At 40.4% G+C, this 24,609-nt stretch overlaps 1 protein-coding gene across 4 annotated transcripts in view; it reads left to right on the top strand.

Moving 5' to 3' along the window:
* Window positions 1-24,609, top strand: part of Rad54l2 (RAD54 like 2) — a 159,120-nt gene that overhangs the window by 13,443 nt on the left and 121,068 nt on the right. For 2 of the 4 annotated variants that reach the window (XM_027934025.2, XM_071615675.1), the window contains exon 1: window positions 8,734-8,916. The exons of 1 other annotated variant lie outside the window; for it this stretch is intronic. The gene's annotated coding sequence lies outside the window, so the exon portion shown is untranslated. Of the gene's footprint in view, window positions 1-8,733; window positions 8,917-23,771; window positions 23,804-24,609 lie in introns of those variants that run through there. One more of the 4 variants, XM_071615674.1, reaches the window with a different exon arrangement.

Here is a 24,609-nt window from a genome sequence, read left to right as displayed (position 1 = left end):
TTAAGTTGATGCCATTCCATTTATTAACTCTTGACATTATTTCCTGAGCTTTAGAGGCCCTATTGAGAAAGTCTTGCCTGTTCCTATATGCTGGAGTGTTGACCCTACATTTTCTTCTAAGAGTTGTATGTTTTCTGATCTAATTCCTAAGTCTTTGATCCATTTTGAGTTGATTTTTGTGCAGGGTGAGTGATAAGGGTCTAGGTTTATTCTTCTGCATATGGAAACCAGTTGTCCCAGCACCATTTGATAAAGAGGCTGTCTTTTCTCCAATGTATGTTTTTTGGTACCTTTGTCAAGGATCAATTGACTACAGATGTGTAGGTTTGTCTGTGTCTTCTACTCTGTACCATTGGTCTGTGTGTGTGTTTTTATGCCAGTATTAGGCAGTTTCGTTACTAAAGCTCTGTAGTATAATTTGAAGTCAGGTATTGTGATGCCTCCAGCATTATTTTTTTGGCTTAAAATTGCTTTGGTTCTTCTTAGTCTTTTGTTTATCCAAATGAATTTTAGGACTGTTTTTTTCCTAGTTCTAGTGAAGAATATCATCAGTATTTTGTTGGGGATTTCACTGAATATGTATATTGTTTTTGGTAGTATGGTAATTTTAACAATGTTAATTCTGCCTGTCTATGAAAATGGGAAGTCTTTCTATCTCTGAGGTCTTTTTCAATTTCTTTCTTTCTCTCTTCTCTTTTTTTTTTTTTTTTTTTGGTGTGTGGTGCTGAGAATTGAACCCAGGACCTTGTGCATGCGCCTGAGCTACATCCCCAGCCCCTCAATTTATTTCTTAAATGTTCTATAGTTTTCTTGTACAGGTCTTTCTTTCTTTGGGGGAATGGGTAGTTTGGATGTATTTTGGTTTATTAACCACTCATATACTGAAGGACATCTTGGTTGCTTCCAGTTTTTGGCAATTACCAATAAAGCTGCTATAATTATCCATGTTCAGGGTTTTTGTTTTGTTTTGTTTTGTTTTTTTGGTACCAAGGAATGAACTCATGAGAACTCAACCTCTGAGCCACATCCCTAGCCCTATATTGTATTTTATTTAGAGACAGGGTCTCACTGAGTTGTTTATTGCTTCCCTTTTGCTGAGGCTGGCTTTGAACTTGTGATCCTCCTGTCTTAGCCTCCTGAGCCCCTGGAATTACAGGCATGTGCCACCAGTCCCAGTTAATATGCAACAATAGTCAGTAGACTTCAGATGTAGTTTATCACATAGTGTTAAAATACACTTTACAAACATTAAGGTAAGTTGTAAAGGTGACAACATTTTCTGTGTAGCATTTTTTAAAATATTTTTTAGTTAAACATGGGCACAATATCTTTATTTTGTTTATTTATTTTTATGTGGTGCTGAGGATCGACCCAGGGTCTCACACGTGAGAGACGAGTGCTATACCGCTGAGCCACAACCCCAGCCCCTCTGTATAGCATTTTTTTTTTTAAAGAGAGAGGGAGAGAGAGAGGTAGAGAGAGAGAATTTTAACATTTATTTTTTAGTTTTCGGCAGACACAACATCTTTGTTTGTATGTGGTGCTGAGGATCGAACCCGGGCCGCACGCATGCCAAGCGAGCGCGCTACCGCTTGAGCCACATCCCCAGCCCCCTCTGTATAGCATTTTAAGCATATTCTAAATGATATGTTCAGAAGCATGGCAAATGAAAAGAATGGCATTTAGGTTGTACCACCACACCTAGAAAATCTGTGTGTTTAAACTACAGATATGCTTACATATGAGAGAATAGTTTTTATAAGAGAATTTTTTTTTCTTTTTTGATGCTGGGATTTGAACCCAAGGGTGCTCTACTATTGAGCTACACCCCCAGCCCTCTTTTAAAAGTTTTAAAATTTTTAATCTGGGCAAGGTGGCACACACCTGTAATCCCAGGAACTCGGGAATCTGAGGCAGGAGGATCTCTAGTCTGAGGCCAGCCTCAGCACTTATCAATGCCCTGAGCAACTTAGTGAGACCCTGTCTCAAAACAAAAAATTTAAAGGGCTGTGGATGTGGCTCAGTGGTTAAGCACCCCTGGGTTCTATCCCCATACCAAAAATAAAATAAAAATGTTAATTTTTAGACAGGTCTTCCCAAGTTGCTTAGGGCCTCACTAAATTGCTAAGGCTGGTCTCGAGAACTTGCATTCCTCCTGCCTTAGACTCCCAAGGTGCTTGGATTACAGGCATGTAATCCATATGCCACCACACCAGTCCAAAAGCTCTTTTAAGTACAACTAGGAACTCTGATTATAAGGAGAGATGGGGGTATATTTTAGACCCCACAGGCAGGAACTGTAGTCCTTCCCTTCCTCCCTCCCTCTGGAGCTCTCAGCCCAATTTTCCTCTGCCTGGATGCTTCAGAGATTTCTGTGTCTTTGAAATTTGATTCCAAATTCCTTGGATATGCAATTGATTTGGCCTACTTTTAATCAAGTATTCTCTCTGGGCCAATCAGCTATTAGTAGTTAAGACACATAACACAAACTACTCACCCATGGGGGGTAGGTAGTTTCATAAAGGGGAGAATGGGCTAAAAAGTCGCAAAGGTGTCTCCTGCAGCTCCTTCAGTGAATATTTACTGTGCTCTTACCTCTTACAATGGTATAACTACTACTGGTCTAATGCCTGCTATAGGTCTGCTTCCTCAGTGGATGTGGATGTAAGTTCTTAGGACCAAATTGTATAATTCTGTTTCCAGGGACAAAACTATCTGCCCAATATTTATGAAATGAAGTGTCAAGAAATTTCAGAAAAAACGGGGCTGGGATTGTGGCTCATTGGTAGAGCGCTTGCCTAGCACATGCGAGGCCCTGGGTTCAATCCTTGGTACCACATAAAAATAAATAAATAAATAAATAAAGGTATTGTTTCCAACTGCAACTAAAAAAAAAAAAAAAAAAGAAATTTCAGAAAAAGAACTGGCCTTTGGGTTTATGGAAGCATAATAGAAAATATGACAATTGGGCACTACAGGGGCATAGGTTTACCAGCCAACAGGAAAAGTGGCCCAATCTCACATTGGACAATCACACATTTCTGAGCATCCAACAATTAACAACACCTTGGATGATGACTGTGGGTGACCTGGAAATGGTCAAGGAGTGGCCAATCAGGGGATTAGACTCCTTCGAGTATCTGAGCCAAAATGTTTTTTCATAGGACCCTGCCAATAGTTCTGTCCTTACAGGGTTAAGGCTGTATTTTAATTATGTTTGTGTGCCTGCCTCTCCCAGGAGCCTCAGGGACTGTGCGGTTTTTGTCTTTGTTTAATAAATCCCCAGGTTCTGTTGGATGAAACGGAATCCCCTTATGGCACAGGGGTGGGCAGTGGCAAAATACATGTTCATTGAATCCAATTCTGTACCAGACTTTGGGGCTACTGAGATTGGCTGACATGCTCCCATCTGGAGCAATCAGATACAATTCCACTAAGAACAACTGCTATAACCAAGACAATTACACAAGTGCAGCTGAGTCTCAGGAATCCCAGCCAACCTATGCAGAGAAAAGACCCTATTCTCCCTAGAAAAAGATGGTAGGCCCGTTGCAGTGTTGCACACCTGTAATCCTAGTGGCTTGGGAGGCTGAGATAGGAGGATGATGAGTTCAAAACCAGCCTTAGCGCAGCAAGCTTAGCAACTCAGTGAGACCCTGTATCAAATAAAATACAAAATAGGGCTGGGGAGGTTGCTCAGTGGTCAAATGCCCCTGAGTTCAGTCCCCAGTAACCCCCCCCCCAAAAAAAAAAAAGGTGGAGGAATTAACTTGAAAGTGTAGAGACTGGACTGGGGCTGGGGTTGTGACTCGGTGATAGAGCATTTGCCTGGCATGTGTGAACCACTGGTTTTCATTCTCAGCCCCACATGAAGAAAAATAAATAAAGGTATTGTGTCCATCTACAACTAAAAAATATAGACACTATTTTTTCTCTAAATAATCCTGTACATACATTTCATGGTTTTAAAGAGCATTTGAGCCATTATTCCCATTTCCTTCTGCCTTTTTTTTTGTAAGGCTGGGATTGAACCCAGGACTGCCAGTCAAATGACTTATCATTGAGCCACATCCCCAACACCATCTTCCCATTTGTTTCTCATCATCAAGAGCTTGTTATTCCCATATTATAGATGAAGAAATTAGCTCAGAAAGATTAAGAGAATTTTGTATAAGATTACACAGCAGGGCTGGGGTTGTAGCTCAGTAGTAGAATGCTTGCCTCTCATGCGTGAGGCCCTGGGTTTGATCCTCAGCACCACAAAAAGATAAAGATATTATGTCCAACTATAACTAGAAAAAAGAATTCAAAAAAAGATCACACAGCATATGAGAATTGCTGACTTCCTTGCTCCTTGAGGAAAAATTGCATTGATTGAAAGAAATTAAGGAAACTCCTAAAAACCCTAAGTTCTCTACATGACCTGTGTAACTCTACATCATGTACAATCAGAAGAATGAGAAGTTATTCTACTGTCATGTGTAACTAATTAGAACAGATTTTAAAAATAAAAAAAACACTTTGAACTCTTAAAAAAAAAAAAAACCCTAGGTTCTCTCCAGACCTTAGAGCCCCATAAGTGGGGACCATTCCTGTTTCCCTTATCAAAAAAAAAAAGCAGTAATGTGTACCTGGTAACCACCATGCCCAGCCAAATCAATCTCTTTTATTTATTTATGACATTTCCATACAAGCATATAATGTACTTTGATTTTATCCACCCTCCCTACTACCTTCTTTTGCCATCCCTTCCCTCATCTTCCTAGTACCCTTCCCCTTCTAGTTTCATGTAGTCTTTTTGTTTGTTTGTTTCTAGATTCCATATGTGAGAGAAAACATGATACTTGTGTTTCTGAAGTTGGTTTATATTTTTTTCTTTGCTGCTTGTGCTTTTGTAGTGACAACTAAGAAATCATTGCTAAATCCAATGCAGTGAAGCTTTTCACTTTTTTTTTCCCTTAAGAGTTTTATAGTTTTAAATCTAACATTTAGTTCTTTAAGTTAATTTCACAAGTTCAAAGCCAGCCTCTGCAACTTAGGGAGGCCCTAAGCAACTTAACAAGACTCTGTTTCAAAATGAAAAGGGCTAGGGATGTAGTTCGGTGGTTTTGCCTCTGGATTCAATCCCTGGTACTAAAATAAAAAAAAAAATAATAATCTTTTATATGGTGTAAAGTAATTTGAATTGTGTTTCTTTTTTTTTTAACAAATGCCTTTATTTTTTTTTTTTTATGTGATGCTGAGGATCGAACCTGGGTCCCGCCCTTGCTAGGCAAGCCCTCTACTGCTGAGCCACAATCCCAGCCCCTGAAATGTGTTTCTTTTTTTAATTTGTTTTTTTAGTCGTTGTTGGACACAATATTTATTTATTTATTTATATGTGGTGTTGAGGATTGAACCCAGGGCCTCACACATGCTAGGCGAACTCTCTATTGCTGAGCCACAACCCTAGCCTGAATTGTGTTTATTTTTGTTGCTATAGTTGTACATATTCTAAATATCAATCCCAATGATATATGATTTGCATTCTTTTTTTTTTCAACAGCACTAGGTCTGTAACCCACTTCTTCCATATGGCAAGTGTTCTACCACTGAGCTACATCCCAAGCCATTTTTATTTTTTCAGACAGGGTCTTGCTAAGTTGCTGAGGCTGGTCCTTTTTCCTCAGCCTTCCTGGTAGCTGGAATTACAGGTGTGTATCACCATTCAGACCAAATGCATTCTTTTACTTTCAATATCCTGTTTTTCCTGTACCACTGGTTGAAAAGATTGTCCTTTCCCCATTGAGTAATTTTATCACTCAAAAATCACTTGGCCAGCATGCCTAAATTGCTGAGGCTGGTGATCCTCCTGTCTCAGCCTCCTGAGTAGCTGGGATTATAGGTCTGTACCACCACACCCAGCAGTATTGACCACCTTAACGGTATTAAGTCTTCCAGTCTTTGAGCACAAGACATCTTTGTATTTATTCATGTCTTATTTCAGCAATATTTTATAGTTGTCAATATACAAGTCTTTTGTCTCTTTAATAAAGTTTATTTTAAGTAGATTTTTTTGAGAGAGAGAGAGAGAGAGAGTGAGTTTTAATATTTATTTTTTAGTTTTTGGCGGACACAACATCTTTGTATGTGGTGCTGAGGATCGAACCCGGGCCGCACGCATGCCAGGCGAGGGCGGTACTGCTTGAGCCACATCCCCAGCCCCCCTTTTCTCATGTTGTCCTCTGTTCAAGTCCTCTTCATACTTAAAGGACCTTCTTCAGCAAGTCTTCTTCCATTGCCCTGTGCACCCCAAACTTGTGCCAAGGAGGCCCTTCATTTTCCCATGGCACATGATTTGTACTAACCTTGGAGAAATGACCTCACTCAGGGTATTACAATCCAAGTAGGGTCTGTCAGTCATGCTGAAAGCTCCAAGGGATCCCCTACCCTTCCCTTTCATTTCACAGACCTCTCAATGATTGGGCCAAGATAAATTTATATTTATTAAGGATACTTACTGAATACAAACAGAGATATGAAAAATTGTGGTATATATGTGTATTAAGAATTGTAATGCAAAAAAAGAGTACATGTATAATGGCATAATTTGGCATGAATATACTTTATATACAGAGTTACGAAAAACTGTGCTGTATATGGGTAATAATGAGTGTAATGCATTCCACTATTGTCATGTATTTAAAAAATAATTTAAAAAGGATACTTATCGAGCTCTTCTGTAACTGTTCTAGGTGTTGAGGAACCTGAAAGATGGATAAGTTCCTCTTTTCCTGAACTTCACAATCTCATTAGGGGAGAGAGATAATAAACAGATAAAGAAAATATCAGATAGCATCAAGTGCTCTACAGATAAAATAGGGTGATGTGATGGGTAGTTTCTCTTTCATTCTTTCCTTCTTTCTGTCACAGTGTCCACTATGTTTTCTAGGTTGGAACTTAGGATTCTCCTGCTTCAGCCTTGACTATAGGTACACACCACTGTATCCAGCATTGAGCAACTACTTTAAATTGGATAAAGATCATAGGGGACTTCTCAGAGGAAACGGAATGGAATTATTTTCTGTAGGATTTTTTTCAATTGTTTCTATGCTGCATGACTTGTCAAATGTACATGATAATTTATTTATCAGTTACAATATCTGTACTGATTCCTTAGGACAATTGATCCATAGCCTCTTCACACCCTCCCCAGGTCCAGCCCTGACAGTGATTCCCCCCAAAACCACACAATCTAGTTGCAGAGCAAGAGACTGCTTTCCCACCCTGTAAGGGTAGGCTAAGTGGGCTTACTGCATCTTTTACTACCCTTGACCTCTGGTGTCTCTGCCTTGGATTCTTCCCAGATCCTTCACAGTGCTAACATTCTTGGCTCAAGTTCACCTCCTTGGGATATTCTTATCCAATGCATTCCTTCTCCCTATGGTGTCTCTGTTATACCATTCTCTGTTTCAGTTTCTTTTCGGCATTTATTAAAATTAATCCAGGTGTGTACGTGTGTGGTAGTGATAAAATTTCATTCAGGTGCAAGTAACTGCTATCAGAGCCTTTCTGGAAAGTCGTTTGAGACAAGGGAGAAGGGTATCAAGGTAAAATTTCCCAATCTCAGAATTAATTAAGTTAAGTTAATCTCACTTAACCAAGAGGTTAAGTGAGAACGGAAAATTCGAGAACGTGTGAAAGCTGTGATGCTTTAGGAGCACTTTCTGTAGATTTAAATTCCCATAGTTTGGGAAAACATTTGTGTTTTTTATAACCTAATTTTTCTCGGAAATTAACCATGTCTGGTATCCAAAGGTATGAAGGCCTAGAAGAGGAGAGAGGTGGGGATGAGAAGGGAATTTTTATATTCTTAATTTCGCGAGGGATAAAAACCTCAAAGAAAAAAATCCACTTAAGTATTTTTTTCCTTTTTCGTCATTTCACCAGTATTCACTTCTTGGGAGAGGAGAAAGAATCTGGGGCTAGAGTGGAGAGGTATGATAACAATATACTTTTATCGGTAACTCAAGCCCAAGGGCGCTGAAATTTCTAATTTTAGGGAGGAAATCTTGCATCATCCTTAATCTCCATTTGTGTGTCCATGATTAAGAAAGATCCTTCTTGCCTCTCCTTCTCTTCCAGGTAATTCTGAAGGCAGCTTCAGCCAACAGGAAACGGAACGGCAGGTTCGGGTAAAGGGGAAAAAAGTGACAGTTGCGTGGTGCTCATCAACTTCGGAGGTTGAGAGCAACCTCTGTTGGAGGGGAGAGTAGTAGAGAAGCAATCATCGTTGGCAGCATTAGCACTGACTATATCCCAATGTGGAGCCCCATATCTCTGCTCCTGGCACATGCATCATCCCGTCATTCTTCATAAACCTCTGAGTCTATCCCCAACTGAGGAATGAGGAGGAACCGAGGCTCAATTGAGGCATTAAGCAAGCGATCAGTGCACTTTGTTGGTGGCTGGCGGGTGCAAACCTATTCCGTTGCACCCACTCATGCAACCAGGCCGGAATCTGCCTGGGATTTCTGTACCACATTCACTCCTGAAACGGTCCTTAGCAGTAGATAAACGGCTTTATTCAGGAAAGAATCTCTATATACCCTTTTCAGAGGAAGAACGGTCTCTGGTCTGCTCACAGCGGAACTTTTCTGTCGGCGGCGCATGTTCCCATCCGGGTGGGCGGGCGCGCGGGCCGGGAGGGGGACGCTTTGTGGCGCGGACCGCGAGCGGAGGCTGCGAGCGCCGCCGCCGGAGAAGACCGACGCTCGGCCAGAGGCAGCCCGCGGCGCCCGGGCCTGGCCGGCTGCTTCCCGCCTCTACTACTGCCCCTGTCCCGGCTGCTGTAAACACCGTCCAGGAGGGTGCGGCGGAACGTGAGGTCCTTAGGCCTTGCCCGGTCCGGCGCGGCCCGGATCCGTGGCACGGGAGGTGAGAGCCGGTGCTGGCCCCCGGCTCCCCGCCGGGCCGCTGGGACCCGCAACAATGGGGACGGAGTGGAGACGCGGCCCGGGCCCCTGGCGTGCAGAGGCCTGGGGCACCGAAACGGTCCTAGTGGCCTTGGCCTTTAAGGCATTGGGTTCGACCTGGGAAACTTTCAATGGCTGGAGGCTCGATGGGGGTCTTGGTCTCGGCTCCGGGCCTTGTTGAGTTGATATTTGGGGATTTTGTAGTCTGGCAATGGGATGATAGAGCTACCGAGACTCAACTGTACGGGTTGTGTGCTCTTGGCGCTCGATACTGGCGCCTCGGAGGCTGACCATTGCGGGGTGGATAGGGGGTGGGTTGTGTTTGGAATTTGAGGGGCATCAGTGTGCATGGTCCCTGAAGCTAATAGGAATGCCTCTCCTCCCGAAGTCTGGAAATTTGGCAGACTGGGGTCGGAGTGGGGTAGAAGAGGCATGGGGAGTTTAGCTCCTCGGGGTTTACTGATGACTAGTTCTTGGAAAGGCACGAGCTCAGCTGGGCACAGAAAGGAGAGTTGAGCAAAGAGCTGGTCCTCCATGACCCAAATGCACCGGGATAAAGAGTGGTTTCTTAAGCAGAGAACTCGACACAGGAGTAGTAACACCCATGTGAGTACTGTTGGCTGCTTGGGATTAAGGTGAAGCCGGTGGGAATTGTGATTTGGTCAGTGCCGAGGAGGGTTGGTAGGCTGCTGAGGTTGGAAAAATAAGCTTCATGGTGGGTCATGGTCGTGGCAGTCTGGGAGATGAACAAGGGAATTTGCAGAGTGGGCTTCCTGATAGAGGATGACCTCTTCCTGCGGGGGAGTGGGTGACTCAGATCTGTTAGAATTCCCGTCGCTTGTCAGCCAATGTGACTGACTACATTGGTTTCTGGACTTTGAGGTGGATGAAACCAAAAGGGTATTTGGAGGCTTGATGAGTTTGTTCTTGAGTAGAAGACCGTGTGGACTTTTTTTTTTTTCTTACTGCATCAGAATGCTGGCTATCATTAACAATATTTTAAGGAATTTCTTTGTGGTATTTTTAAAAAAAAATTTTTATTGTCAATGAATATTTATTTATATGCAGTGCTGAGAATCAAATCCTGTGCCCTCTACATGCTAGGCAACTGCTCTACCACTGTATTATGACCCTAGCCCCTCTTTATGGTATTTGATAGAATGCTGTCCTCTGTTCGTTTTTTTTCTTTGTTTTGAATTGTGAGTCATACTTTCTTTTTCTTTTTCTTTTTTTTTTTTGTACTGGGGATTGAACCCGGGGTGCTTTACTACCAAACTACATTTCCAGTCCTCTTTATTTTTTTATTTTGAGACAGGGTCTTGCTAAATTGTCTAGGCTGACTTGCAATCCTCCTGCCTCAGTTTCCTGGGTACAAGGATTATAAGCATGAGCCACCATGCTGGCCTATACTTTCCTTTTAGCACTGTGGGTATTGTTTTTAACTCTAGAGAAACTTAGACATTATAATATATATGTAAATTCTAGGGGTTGTTAGTCCAATTCTTATAAATCTAAATTAAATTTTTAAATTAATTTAAAATTTAAATTAATTTCACTGATTTATGTGCCATTGTTTAATTCCTAGAGAGGAATGTGAAAACCCTAAATGTTTATGTTATTAAAAGCTCTTTCCATCTCTAAATCCATGAAATTTCATTTTCTCTTATTTCTGTGAAGTGATTACATATTGGCTCTATTAAATCTTAGTGACTTGGGGCTGGGGATGTGGCTCAAGTAGTACCGGGCTCACCTGACACGCATGAGGCACTGGATTCGATTCTCAGAACTATATAAAAGTAAAATGAAGATATTGTGTCCACTTAAAGCTAAAATATAAATATTAAAAAAAAAATCTTAGTGACTGTCATTTCAGCACCCCTGCTGACTCTCACAGGACATTATCTTCACTAGAAGTGTTATCTGTCTTCAGTGACTTTATTCTGTACACTGGTTGCCTGTGACATTGAAAGACAGGTTGCAGACTCCGACTCTGAGGCCTGCAGTTGTGCACCAGAGCTCTGTATGTATTATTCAAGCAAAAGTTGGTGTGTTGTCTGTAGATAAGATATTAAAGAGAACCTTTCATGAGGAAAAACAGTATCAGACTCATTGTGCTTTCTGAATTTAGAGTTTGGGATGTACTGCCTAATTGGGAGGCTAATATAAATTTTAAGTTGAGATGTGAGGTAATTCTATTTGTACTTGTACTGACAGTTCTATTCTAGGGATTGATTTTTCCTTAAGCTTTAAAAAATTATTTCCCTCCAGAAGTTTTTTTTTCTCTTTTGAAAAATTTCTATCTTTAAATTTTTTTATTCTTTTATAAACCTATGTCTGATGCATTGTGTTAGGAGCTGTGTTAGACATCTTCACAGCGGTGGTGATTTTTTTTGTGTTGTACATGTGGAGACAGAGTCTTGCTGTGTTGCCTAGGCTATCTCCAACTTGTGGCCCAAGTGATCCTCCCATCTGAACCTCCCAAGTAGAAGAAACTACAGACATATGCCACCATGCTTGGCTTAGTGATGATATTTTTGACCTTTTGATAGTGTCAGAGGTGGTCGTACATCTTTGAAGAAAGAAGTCATTCAGGTATACCAAATATATACCTGTATATATATATATATATATCAGTAAAGCTGTTGAATAGTTGTTTGTTTGTTTTATGGTGGTGGGGATTGAACCCAGAGCCTTGTTCATGTTAAGTCAAGTGCTCTGCCACTGTGCTACATCTCTAGGCCATGAAGCTTTTTTTTTTCTTTTTTAATTTTTTATTAGTGTACTTATAATTATACCTAATAGTGGAATTTATTATGCCATATTCATATATGTACATGGCATAATTTACTTAATCTCCTTTGATGAAAAGGAGTACCTGTTCATTTCCTCTTAAAAGTTTTTATAGTGTATTAATTTTCAGTAGTGACAATCGTTCATGTTTGCAGGCAGAAAACATAGTTATAACTGTGTGTTAACATTGGTATGGGATTATTATTTTTTTAATTATTTTTTAGTTGTTGTTGGACACAATACTTTTATTTTATTTATATTTCTGTGGTGCTGAGGATCGAACCCAGGGCCTCACACATACTAGACAAGCACTCTACCACAACCCCAGCCTTGGTATGGGATTATTTCGTATCATTTTATTTAATATACCTGTTAAATTTAAGTTCCTGTAGAAAAACCATAGGAAAATTATTTTGTTTTGGTATGTTGCTAAATGAGCAGTGATTTTCAGATACGGTGTATATGTTCAGGTTGCTTAAGAAGCCATCATACTTTACTTTGCACTGCAGTCTTTTTTTTTTTTTTTTTTTAAGAGAGAGAGAGAGAGAGAATTTTAATATTTATTTATTTTTTTTAGTTCTTGGCGGACACAACATCTTTGTATGTGGTGCTGAGGATTGAACCCAGGCCGCACGCATGCCAGGCGAGCGCACTACCACTTGAGCCACATCCCCAGCCCTCCACTGTAGTCTTTGGAGCATGAAAGCTCACTTCCTATGTCTGCTTCAATATATGTAGACTAGGAGTGTCTCTGATGCTTGGAATACTGTCCCCTGTAATAGCAGGAATAAGACTGAGATAAGACTCAGTCTCTTTGAAGTTGCTTGCCTCTTAATTTTTACTGCATAAACTTGAATGATTTTTTTCTTTAGTTGTTGATTTTTTTTTTTTAGTACTGGGGATTGAGCCAGGTGTCACTTTGCCATTGAGCCAAAAGCTGAGCCCTTTTCATTTTTTATTTTGTGACAGTGTCTCATTAAGTGGCTTAGGGCCATGCTAAATTGCTGAAGGCTGGCTTTGAACTTGTAGTCTTCCTGCCTCAGCTTCCTGAGTCTCTGGGATTATAGGCATGTGCCACCATGCCTGACTCCTTTAGTTGTTAACCTTCATTCTAATCTAGTAAAATGACAGTTCTGCCCTTTACTCTCTTCTTCTCTTTTTACATATATATCTTTTTGTTTTGGGTACTGGGGACTGAACTTGGGCTCTCGACCACTGAGCCACATCCATCCCCAGCCCTATTTTGTGGGTTTTTTTTTTTTTAATTTTTTTTAAAGAGAAAGAGAGAATTTTAATATTTTTTTTTTAGTTTTTGGCGGACACAACATCTTTATTTGTACGTGGTGCTGAGGATCGAACCCGGGCCGCACGCATGCCAGGCGAGCGCGCTACCGCTTGAGCCACATCCTCAGCCCCCTATTTTGTGTTTTATTTAGAGACAGGGTCTCACTAAATTGCTCAGTGCCTCACTTTTGCTGAGGCTGGCTTTGAACTCCCAATCCTCTTGCCTCAGGGCCGTCTCCCCCAGCTGCTGTGATTGATTATAGGTGTGTGTCACAGCGCCCAGCTCTGCATATATATCTTGACCAAAAATAAATGAAGAAATTTAAAATCAAGACACTTAAATCATAGTAAATTATTTGAGCTAGCCCTCATTTTTCATCTGGAATATTCACTTGTTTAAAAAAAACCTGGGGGCTGGGGTTGTGTCTTAGCTGGGTAGAGAGCTCGCCTAGCACATGCGAGGCTCTGGGTTTGATCCTCAGCATCACATAAAAATAAATAAATAAAATAAAGGTATTGTGTCCAACTACAGCTAAAAATTAAATATTTAAAAAAAAACCTGGATCATATGTTGCTTTGAAGGCAAGATGATTACTTAAATGGTTTTGGCTACTTAGTTAAATGGATCAACTTCAGAAAATCTTGGAAAGAAGATAGAGATTTTGCTTTCTTTAGAAAAATTCTGAAAGTTGCCTAGTGTAGTAGTCTTTGGAGACTTCCCACCTATGTTTCTTGCTGACTTTTTGACCCTGAGTAAACTCTTAACCTCTCGGAGCTTTGTTTTTATATTTTACTTCATCTATGAGGCTATAGAATTGCAAGTTGTAGTGAGGACTGGAGATGAGAGCCTTTTGCTTCCTGGGTGGTCAGTGCTGGCTGTTAGTGGAAGTTAGTATGTATTATTATGCAGTATTAGTGGTAGGAATGTGACTAGGTACTCTGTAGGGGTGAGGAGCCCAATTTTCTTGTTCAATGAGGAAGGTAGCTATGCAGTGTGCATCTGCTGGCACTAAGGGAGGGAAATTATTAAGGTAGTCTTTATCTAGTACTGGTAAGCAGGAGTCCACACTATAAAGTCCAAGGTCATTCTTGGCACTGGTACGTTTTTTTTTCCTGGCAGTTTCTGTGGTAAGCCAGGAGGTACTATTTGACATGTCCTTGATTGGGAACAGTGGGCATTCCCATTGACAGAGCACTGGAGTGTGGCAGGCAGCATTGTGTTCTCTGTGGTCCCTGATCAGGATGTTTCTCTAGCTTTTTTTCCTGCTGGCATCAGGGACCTGACTTTGGTCTTTTTGTCTAGAAGGCTCCAGATGCAGGAGAGATTTGTCATCTTTTTCTAATTGGGGCTACTTTGCTAGAACCTAGGATTCTGTTCAGACATGTTTTTGATGAACAGAAGGTTCACAGGCTTGGTTATAGAATTGTTCTGTTTTATTTTTTCTTTCTGTGTGTGTGTGTGTGTGTGTGTGTTGGGGGGGGGAGGGGAGTCTACTAATATTGAAGAGGAAAATTAAATAGAGCCCAGAAGTGATTTGAAATAATTGGACCCTGTTGGGTACATTTGCTCACACCTGTAATCCCAGCTACTTGGGTGGCTGAGGCAGGAAGATTGCAAGTTCAAGGTCACCCTCTGCAACTTAGTGATACTCTTCAAAATAAAAAATAATAAGGGATGGGGGTGTAACCCAGTGGTAGAGCAATCTTCAGTACCGCACCAAACCAAACCGACTGGCCTCTAAATCCCTTAGAGTCTTGCCCTAGTTAAGTTCCCCCTTTATTCAGGTGGCCTTTAATTTTAAATAAGAGTAAATAAGGAGCTAGGGATGTAGCTCAGTGGTAGAGTGCTTGCCTAGCATATGTAAAGTCCTGGGTTTAATCCCAGCACATGCCCACCCCCACCCCACCCCCCAAAAAGTAAATAATATTCCTTTGGCCTTGAAATTGTATCTACACTCTGGTATGGCCCTGCTTGAACATCTTACAAGACCCTTTATGGTCTGGTCCCTCCTGTATCTTCTAGTTTCTTCTCTGCCACAGTTTTTCTGGCATATGAGGCTCAGTTCTAATAACAATTTTATAACTCCCTGAAGGTCTCAGCATGCTCAGGATATTCCTTCTAATAATTTTCTTCTCATTCAAGACTTTATGGCTCAAACCAAGAGTTCAGACATTACCTTCTCTCTTCCTTCCTTGTTCTTGCTCTCTCTCTCCCCCTCTCTCTTTAAAAAAATTTTTAAAAAAATTTTTTTATTGTGGTGCTGGGACTGTACCAAGTGCTTCAGGCATGCTAGGCAAGTACTCTACTACTATGCTTCATCCCCAAGATCACAGCTTCTCCTAATGAAAACCTTTGGTTCCTCCTGGGTCCAGCAGAGTCTCTCTCATGACCTTGCAGTTTGTGTAAGCTTCTTTCATAATTATACTATACTGTTAAGTTTTGGTATTTTTTGTGTGCTGTACGTGTCTAGATTGTAATCTACTTGAGGGCAGGATCTTGTTTGTGTGTATGTGAGTGAGTGTGTGTGTGTGTGTGTGTGTGTGTGGTGCTGGGGATCTAACCCAGATCCTCATATGTACTAGGAAAATGCTCTACCACTGAACCATATCACCAGCCCTTGTTTATCTTGATATCCTAGCACCTAACCATTTCTGGCATACCGTTGCTACTTGGCAAATGTTGAGTCAAAAAACGAATGACCTCTGCGTATAAAATGACATGAAATCATTCCATGTGGAGCTGGTGTTACAATGAGTGTTCTGACTTTTTGGCTGCATCTTATCCATGCTGAAGCAGTGCCTCTAGCTTTGTATTTCCAGGTTGCTAAAGGCAACACTTGGCTGTGAAAATGTGTTGCTTATTTCATATGGTCATGGTTTTCAGGCTGGGGGCTATTACTTGTTCTCTTTGGGTCTTGCAAAAGTTTTATTTGGGAGAGAATGTGGTAAATTTTTTATTGATATTATCTCGATTTTTCATTGCTCATTTACTGTTCTGAGTACTTTGTCCTCATGTATCAAGAAGTAACGAGTCAGTTTTGGCCACCAGGTCTCCCCATTACTACTGCCAGCATACTACCTGCCTGGGAATGAAAAATTAATTTAGCATGAAGGTACTGTGACTTTTGCTGACTGGGTTTTGAAGACAGCCGAACTCGTTGTGTCAGCGTATGCAGGAAATATGTTTATTTGACTGAACTATTCGTGAATTTGAATTCAATAACTATGAAAATATTTACCAGTTTTCTACTTAGTCTAATGCTATACTAATCCTGAAACTGATGGATTAATTCTTTGTCAGGAGACTGTGTTTTAAGTTATTTATCAAGAAGGCACAGCATTATGCTGATTATGGTATTTTGTGGGTTTTTTTTTTTGTTGTTGTTGTTTTTGAGACAGGTTCTCACTCAGTTGCTTAATTTGTCCTCCAACTCATGATCTTCCTGCCTCAGCCTCCTGAGTAGTTGGATTATGGGCATGTGCCACTGCATCTGGTTTACCCACTTGGTTCTTAGTGGGAAAATAAGAGGATATCATCTAAATTACTCTCATTTAATTTTCATAGTTTATCAGACCACATAGAAATCCTCCTGAAGCTGGGTGTTAGGTAGTTCACTGAAGTCTACATAATGCAGTTATTCTTTTGTGTAAGTGAGAAACATAGCAAATTATAGAAAAGGAAAACATTAAGAATAACTGTAGTTAGGTTAAGGTAAAAATTGGTATGAGATAAAAGGGAAAACTGAGGAAAGCGTAGGCACTTTAATTTGGCAATAGCTGTTAAAAATTGAAGATATTTTGAGAGCAGTGTTGAGATATCAAGAAGTAGTTATAGGGTGCTGGGCTGTGGCTCAGTGGTACCGCGCTTGCCTAGCATGTGTGAGGCACTGGGTTCGATTTTCAGCAGCACATAAAAATAAATGAATAAAATAAAGGTTCATCAACATCTAAACACAATTAAAAATAAGTAGTTATATAGTCTGGAGGCAATAAGAATATGGAAAATTTCAGCCAGCACAGGCACATTGTAGGTTCTAGCAGTGGCTTGTGGTTTTACAGCAGCATTGACGAGTTAACATTAGTTACATTAAAGAGAAATGAAAAGTGTTTGTCTTACCATGGAAAGTTAACTCTGCATATGTTTGTTATACTTCATAAAACACTTCTATGTATGCATACTTTACTTCATCCTTCCAACATCCCTGTGAGGGAGATGACCCCACTGAACAAGCAAACCTGAAGTGGTGTATAGTGGCTTGCTTTAAAATACACAAAGCCAACAAGAAAAAAAGCCAGTTTTTTTTTTTTTTTTGAAGGACGAAAAGTTTATTTGGGGACTCATGTTTTCAGAGGTCTCAATCTATAGACAGCTGCTTGAGGTTGCTTGAGGTTTCAAGGTACCTTGAGGTACCTTGAGGTATCAGGGTGGAAGAGTGTGGCAGAGGGAGGTGACTCATGATGATCAGGAAGCACAGAGAGATTCCACTTGCCAGATGCAAAATATATATCCCAAAGGCAAATCCCTAGTGCCCACCTCCTCCAGCTACACCCTGCGTGCTTTCAGTTACCACTCAGTTAATCCCTGTCAGGGGACTAATTGGGTTAAGGGTGTCATATTCCAATCATTTCACCTCTAAATTTTCTTGCATTGTCTCACCATAAGCTTTTGGGGGACATCTCATGTCTAAACCATAACATTATGCCCCAACCCCCAAAAGCTCATGCTTATCTCACAATGCAAAATACATTTAGTTTATTTCTAAGAGTCCCCGTAGCCTCAACAGTTCAAGCATTGCCCAAAAGTTCAAGTCTAAAGTTTCCTTTGAGGGCTGAGGATGTGGCTCAAGCGATAGCGTGCTCGCCTGGCATGCATGTGGCCCGGGTTCGATCCTCAGCACCACATACAAAGATGTTGTGTCCGCTGAATAACTAAAAAATAAATATTTAAAAAAAATAATAAAGTTTCCTTTGAGACTCAAGGTAAACTCAAATTGTGAGCTCCTATAAAAACCAAAAGCAGTTTACAAGTATCTAACATAAAAAGATCCAGAGTAAACATTTCCATTCAGAAAAATGGTGGCATATAAAGAAGGGATGGGACCAAAGCAAGACCGAAATCCAGCTGGGCAAACAAGTTTTGTAGTTCTGTGTCTGGCATCTGGAACATATCGCATTGTGATGTTCTCTCCAAAGGACTTGTATAGCTTTGCCTCTGTATCCTTACTGGTTGCAGTCCACACAGCCTCTCTGTTGGCTTGCCTCTGCTCAATTTCTGCAGCTTTCCTCAGCTGATGTCCCATATTACTAGAATTTCTTAATCTTGGAAGGTCTTCACTGCAGCTTTGGCTTCCTCCTCACATCTCCATCCATGGTCCTCTCAGGGGCTGCCCACAGGGTCTCCAACCCTGAGGCACTTTGCTTGGCCTCCTAGGCATTCCTTTGAAATCTTGGTGGCAGCCTCCATGACTCCTTAACTCCAGCATTCTACATTCCTGCAAAATCAGCACCACTATTGATGCCAAGGTCTGCTGCCATCTCAAGCAGCAGACAAGCTTCCAGGGACCCTGGCTGTAGCAGCTTCTGAGTGCCTGGGTGGCTGAGCACATTGAAAAAACTTCCTAGGCCTCTTTGTGCAAGAAGGAATCTGAGTGTGGTCTTGCCAATTCCTGAGATGTCTTCAAGCAATTTTCCTTATGTCTCTGGGCAAAGTCTTTAGCATTCTTTTTAGTGGTTCTAATGTCTTTAAGAAGTGCAACTTCCGGGGCTGGGGATGTGGCTCAAGCAGTAGCATGCTTGCCTGGCATGTGTGCGGCCCAGGTTCGATCCTCAGCACCACATACAAAGATGTTGTGTACGCCGAAAACTAAAAAATAAATATTAAAAAAAATTCTCTCTCTCTCTCTCTCTCTCTCTCTCTCTCTCTCTCTCTCTCACTCTTTCTTTAAAAAAAAAAAAAAAAGAAGTGCAACTTCCTTCACCCCTGTCTTACTCCCACCTTTCAAGTTCATATCAAATAAACTTGGGTAAAAGCCACCAGCAGTATCCATGCCACCTTCTGAATGCTATGCTGTCTAGAAATTTCTTCTGCCAGATCACCTTTCAATTCAGCCTCACAGAAAGTCTCAGGACAACTTCTTAGCCAGAATGGAACATGAATGGCCTCTAGTCCAAGTTCTAGTAGAGTCCTCCTCCCCTGAAACTTCATGAGCCCTGTCTTTACTGTGCACAGACCTATCAGTATTCTGGTCTTCTGAACTCCCACCAGAATGGCCCATTAAGCTTCATTTATAACAACCTAAAGCATTTCCAGCTTTCACTGCTGGAACATCTCAAAATTCCTCCTACAAATTCCAAATAACTCCAAAAGCTTCTGAACCACATTATAAGGTTAGTCACAGCAAAGACCCCACTTCTTGGCACCAATTTCTGTTTTAGTCAGCTTTTTTTTTTTTTTGTTGCTGTGACTAAAATACCTGACAAGAACAATTTTAGAGGGGGAAAATTTTATTTTGGGGCTCATGGTTTCAGAGGTCTCAGTCCACAGACACCTGGCTCCATTCCTTGGGGCTTGAGATAAGGCAGAAAATATGGTGGAGGGAAGGGACTCACATGATGATCTGGAAGCAGAGAGAAAAGCTGGGTCTTTTTAAAATATATTTAAAAATTTTTTTAATTTGTTTTGATTAGTTATACATGACAGTAGAATGCATTTATGCCCTTTGATAGATAAATGGGGTATAATTTCTCATTTTTCTGATTGTACATGCTGTAGAATCACATTGGTTATGCTGGGTCTTGATGCTAATTTTCTCTTTCTTTTCTTTTTTTTTTTTTTTTTCTTGTAATAGGGATTGAACCAGAAGTGATCTACCACTGAGCTATATCTTCAGCTTTTTAAATTTTTTTATTTTGAGATAGGGTCTCACTGAGTTTCTCAGGTTGGTCTTGAACTTGTGATCTCCTGCCTTAGCCACTTGTGTTTCTGGAATTACAGCATGTACCCAGCTTAATGCTAGTTTTCTGATTCTAAGTTCAAGGTCCTTTTTATGTCCTCAAATGATATTGGCAGGGCTCCTTATTCCAGTCTTTGCAAACAGAAGATACACAGAAAGGAGGTGCCGGACAGGGAAGTCTGCTCTGTTAAGAGTGTCCCAGCAACTTTAGAAGAACTGGAGCCCCGTGCTTCTCATATTTAGGGGTCAAGAGAATATCCTAGAACCAGATGGAGTTGGATTTACAATTAAGCCCACGACATAAGTAAAAGTCTTCTGATGTGATGTTGTACAGAAATTGGAAGAAAAATGGAAATTTGGGAAAGAATCTTTTGGATGTAATTCTTGCTGGAAATTGTACTCTGCTTTCAACTATATCTTCCAGTCCCACTGTCTTACATACTCCATCTTTTCCCCCATGTTTTCATCTACCTCCCACCCTAATCTTGATGTTAGTTGTCCATGGTCCACAGCTTCAGTAATGCCTTTCCCAGGTCTTAGAAGTCCTTGCTTCCCTGACACTGTGCTGTCTCTGCTATGCCAGTTGCCATTCCTAAATTCTCTTTCCTGGTGGCTTTCATTGTCTCAGGAAAATGTGCTGTGCCATTTGCAGGCATTTCTCACAATCTCACTTGAGTTGAGCTCTCTTTGCCTCTCAGTGTTCTCCTGTGCTGCCTTCTAAGCATTCTATTTCATAGTGTAACTGCTTTCACATTTCTTAAAGCTTGTCTTTTTCTTAGGCTCAAGACCAATGACTTCACATTAGGACTTGTGCTCTCTAATATTTTCCCCTTCCTTTCTATTACCAGACTTCCATCATTCAGTCTTATACTTTGGAAGTACTTGACATTTTTTCCCTTGCTTCACAAGTAATATACGAGCATGGTAGAATTCCAGCCCCTCCCCTGCCCCTTTTTTTCTGCAATACTAAGGATGAAACCAAGGCCTTGTGTTTGCTAGGCAAGTGCATTATCCCTGAGCTACATTTCTAGTTCAGAATCACCTAAAATGAGGTAGCAGTTCAGGCCTATAATCCCAGTGACTCAGGAGGCTGGGGCAAGATCTCAAGTTTGAGCCAGCCTCTGCAATTTAATGAGACCATGTCTCAAAAGAAAATTTAAAAAGCGCTGGAGATGTATCTCAGTCATAAAGTGCTAAAGTGCCCTGGGTTCATTCCATAATACCACAATAAATTAAAATAAATAAATAAATAAATATGTAAATAAACACGAAATTCTTCATCTTAGTGTTAACCACCATTAAGAATTTGATCTATATTTATCCAGATTGTTTTTCCACCGTGCATGCTAACAGATGTGTGTGTAAAAAGAAAAGTAATTCCTTTTTTTGGAAATGGGATCATAATATATCTACTTTCTGTAACTTGCTCTTATTCACTTAATGCTTTTATCTTGGGCTTTTTTTCATGTTTAGAATGTACATATCTATGCTATCTTTTAATAGTTATATAATATTACATTGTATATTGGTATGAACTTTTCTAGTCCACTAGTGACAGACATTTGTTTCTATTTCTTTGCAGTTACAAGCATCTTTGTACAATTGTCTTTGTATAAATATTTATATACTTTGTATACTTGTGGGATAGATTTTCCCCTACAAGTGGGATTTTTGTGTTAAAGGTTATACATGTTTCAAAGGTTACATCAATTTATATTTCTTGCATGCTTCCAGGGTGTGATGGTACATGCTTGTAATTCCAGCAATTTAGCAAATTAGTGAGACCCTCAGCACTTTAGCAAGACCCTGTCTCAAAATAAAACATGAAAAGGACTAGGGATGTAGTGCAGTAGAAAAGTGCCCTTGGATTCAATTCCCAATACCAAAGCGGGGGGTGGGGGTGGGGGTGGAGAGGGTGAGGGGGAAGAAATAAAGAAAAAAAATTTCTTCTCTACCACTGAACAGCATCAATATTTTTAAAAGTCTTTGCAAGTTTGAAGCTTAGATAGCTAGTTTTTACATTTCCTTATAGAGGAAAATGGACATCTTTTCATGAGTTTGTTTCATATGTATACCCTCTTCATGTCCTTTGCTAAGTTTTGCTGGACTAACATATTTGTGTTGATTCATGAGAGTTCTTGCCTATTAGGGGAGAGTTTAACTCTTCAATAATAATAATAATAATAATATTATTATTATTATTATTATAGCAGCTGTCATATTGTATAATTATTCCCAGGCACAAGTCTTTTACTTGTGTCAACTCTTGTTTTTTTTTTTTTAAAGAGAGAGAGAGAGAGAGAGAATTTTTAATATTTATTTTTTAGTTTTCGGAGGACACAACATCTTTGTTTGTATGTGGTGCTGAGGATCGAACCCGGGCCGCACGTATGCCAGGCGAGGGCGGTACTGCTTGAGCCACATCCCCAGCCCCTTGTGTCAACTCTTAACAGCTTTTTCAACAACTCTAAGAATTATACTGTTTACTTTCCTCCACACTGTATTAACATACTTTAAAATGGAGTCCCAGATATAGAAAGAACATGCTGCTAATGCTAAATCCAGCTCACTTCAGCTGAACGCCAATGGGGGGCTTCTTGCCTTGGCTTTTGTAATGACATCTCCATCTTTTTTTTTTTCTTTTTTTTTTTTAATAGTTGTAGATGGACAGAATGCCTTTATTTGTTTTTTATTTTCATGTGGTGCTGAGGATTGAACCCAATGCCTCACACATGTTAGGCAAGTGCTCTGCCACTGAACTACAGCCCCAGCCCCGGCATCTCCATCTTGTAATCCTTTGAGAAAGGGCATTAAAGCAATATACTGTTGAGCTAACAAATATATTCAGATGTGTTGCAAACATGTTTTTAAAAGTTTAGTATTTTTTATTTTAACTGACAAATAATAATCATTTATGGGGTACAATGTGATATTTCAATACATGTATACAGTGTATAATGATCAGATCAGGATGACTGGCATATCCATCACCCAGGTTATTTTGAAGGGTACTTTTATTGTCAGCCTATTTGCCAGTGAGGAAACTAGAACCTGAAGAATAAAAGCCTTGCCCCAGGCCACACAGTTGACCAGTGACAAGCTGGGATTAAAGTCCTATGATTGAATGTCAGAGTCCGCCCCTTTCATTGTTATATTACACAATCCCTCATACAGTCCAGTTTCAGAATTTTACTTTTTTTTTCATCCTCCCAGAAGAGGTGAACTTCTTTTCTTTATTTTTTGTTCTTCAAGCAAGCACCTAATTGGCTTCTACCTACTGCTGTTTTTTCCAGTATCTTTCTATGTTCCCTCCTACTCTCTCTCCCTTTCTACTTTCTTTCTTTTTTTTTTTTAATACCGGGGATTGAACCCAGAGGCCTCTACCACTGATCCTGAGCCAATTCCTTTTGATTTTGAGATAAGATCTCAAAAAATTGCTAATGTTAGCCTGGAACTTGCAATCCTTCTGCCTCAGCCCCCAAATAGCTGGGATTACAGACGTGCTCGTCACCATGCCTGACTTCTATTTTGTTTTACCTATGTAAAAGGAAGAACACAGTAACTTTGGTTGGCCCTGTGCCTCTCATACTCCCTTTGCTTGCTCTTTCTTATCCTCGCCTCTTTTTTTCTCAAGTATAAGTTTTAGTGCCATTTCCTCACCACCTGCTCAATCTGTGCCTCTTAGTCCTTTGTTGTCTGGCTCTTGGCCCCTTCACTTCTTCTGAACAATATCTTTGAGGTGAGTTCCTGGTTGTCTGGACCAAATATATATTTTTTTCTTTATTTTCAGTGCTGGGGATTGAAGCCAGGGACTCACATATGGTAAGTACATGCTCTCCTAAAGCTATATCGCTAGCTTAACCTGAACGATTCTTTTCTTGTATTTGTTCTACCTCGTTCTGACTAATTCCCTCCTCCTCACCATACATGCTGGAAGAAAAACTCCACATGAGTGAATTTTTTTTTTTTTAATTGTAGATGGACCCAATACCTTTATTTTATTTGTTTATTTTTTAATGTAGTGCCAGGGATTAAACCCATTGCCTCATGCATGCCAGGCAAGGTCTCTACCACTGAGCCACAACCCTGGCCCCCATGAGTGGACCTTTTATTATGGGAAATTTCAAACATACAACCACAGAGAGTATAGTATAATGTTTGTTTCTTTTTTATTAAAATATATTTATTTTTTAGTGGCAGTTGGACATACCTTTATTTATTTATTTTTTTAATATTTATTTTTTAGTTTTCGGTGGACACAACATCTTTATTTTATTTTTATGTGGTGCTGAGGATTGAACCCAGTGCCCCGCGCATGCCAGGCGAGCACCCCACTGCTTGAGTCACATCCCCAGTCCAATATTTTATTTATTTTTATGTGGTGCTAAGGATACAACCCATGTCCTTGAATGTGCTAGACAAGAGCTCTACCACTGAGTCACAACCTCAGCCCATGTTTGTTTCTTTTTGCAGAACTGGGGATTGAACTTAGGGCCTGATGCATGCTAGGCAAGCTCTCTACCACTGAGCTACATCCCCCAGCACCAAGAGTATAAATAATATATTGAACCCTCCTGTCACATTTCTCATGACTAAAACACTCAGGGTCACTCCAGGTGAACTGGGCT

Source organism: Marmota flaviventris, chromosome 8, assembly GCF_047511675.1.
Source record: "Marmota flaviventris isolate mMarFla1 chromosome 8, mMarFla1.hap1, whole genome shotgun sequence".
Classification (NCBI taxonomy): Eukaryota; Metazoa; Chordata; class Mammalia; order Rodentia; family Sciuridae; genus Marmota; species Marmota flaviventris.
This window is presented reverse-complemented; position numbering and strand designations above follow the sequence as displayed.